At 41.4% G+C, this 1,451-nt stretch overlaps 1 pseudogene; it reads right to left on the minus strand.

Annotated features, from left to right (window-relative positions):
* Positions 1–206: 206 nt before the first annotated feature.
* On the minus strand, positions 207–1,164 carry LOC149314919 (rhomboid-related protein 4 pseudogene; annotated as a pseudogene).
* Between the last annotated feature and the right edge of the window lie 287 nt (positions 1,165–1,451).

Raw genomic sequence — 1,451 nt, forward strand, 5'->3', positions numbered from 1 at the left:
TTTTTTGGTCCGCAGTGTTGTCAAGCAGTTTGGTTGCTACGGCAATGCTGCGGACCAAAAACTGTGCCTACAGACCACTCTGAAGGGGGTGGTCTGTACTGCCCCTTTATTTTCTGAAAAGAGACTCCTTAAATGAAAAAAGATAAGACAGTGTTTTGGCAGCTTTGAAGAGCTTTTTTATATGCTTGGGATGAGAAATGAGAATTTTACCACCTCTCAAATCGATTAAGTCTTCGTCTTCTAAGTTCTTCACTAGATGGTTGCTAGATGGTTGTTCAGGTGGAAGCCAGAAGCCGTAGTGTCTCCTCTCACCACTGTAATGTCTCGTGTCACTACTTCTGTCATTCAGACTGTTTCTTATTGCCCATTCAAACTGTTCTGTCTCATTCTCTCACCAGTATACATGTTATAATCTTTTGGTGCATATGCTGTACAACCCGAATATCTAATTTCCTCTGGATTTTTTAGCTGTTCCTTTGTTGTGAAAAGGAGGCTGGAAATGTAAGGCCACAGGCATATTTTCATAATCTTCTCCAGAAATCCCATGGTGTAGATCAGTCCAACAAGAATACCTGCCAGATGACCGGCAAAAGAACTCCCTGGGACTAATAAATAAATTACTATAAGTTCCAGCCAACAAGCATATTTGTTGGATACATTCATTCCCATGATGTTGCTGTACCCACCTGGGTGATAGTAGTTGTTGAGAACTTTCAAAGCAAATAACACTCCTGAAAAACCAACTGCACAGCTTTGTTTGTATGAAGGATCACTCAGAAGTTCTGCAACTGTAAATTCCAAAATCATGTATACAACTCCAACTAGCACTGAAAACCATAGGATTATGTATCCAAACCACACACTTCCAAGCCTCCTCTCCAACTTGATTCCCTTCCAAAGCAGGGAGACCATATTAAAATATAGATGCCAGTCATCTGCATGGTGAAATACTGAAAGGTACAAACGATGCCAGTCTCTCTTGTAAAAGCACTCAGTGACACTGATACATGATTGCATCAGTGGTTTTACTGGTTGTAAAAAGAGAAAAATGTTCACTGCCAAAGTTGCAAGTGTGACAGGTGGAATGTTGTTAAGCCCAACTTCATACATCTGAGAAAGTAACAGAAGTAGTCCAATATTTAATCCTTTGTGTCTCCACTGCATAATTGCTTCTTATATTCAAATAAACTTGAACATGAACACTGATGAAATCTAGTTGTAGAATGTTCTGCAGTGCGTCGATTACAATGGAATGGAGCAAAAAGTGCTCCCACACGACCTCCTGATGGTCAAGGGAGGGATTGTGATGTACATTGCCCTCCCTTCTTCCCTAGCGATGCCTCAGAACAAACATATGGGAAGACTTCTGTTGGTCGGAGGGCAGAAGTTTGAACAGAAGTGCCCTCGTGCTCCTGCCCCACACTAAAAGACCTTGTCATTAACTAAGCCCT

This window comes from Sceloporus occidentalis, unplaced genomic scaffold (genome assembly GCF_023333645.1).
Source record: "Sceloporus occidentalis isolate IW3139 unplaced genomic scaffold, rSceOcc1.0.p SCAF_4, whole genome shotgun sequence".
In the NCBI taxonomy this organism is placed as follows: Eukaryota; Metazoa; Chordata; class Lepidosauria; order Squamata; family Phrynosomatidae; genus Sceloporus; species Sceloporus occidentalis.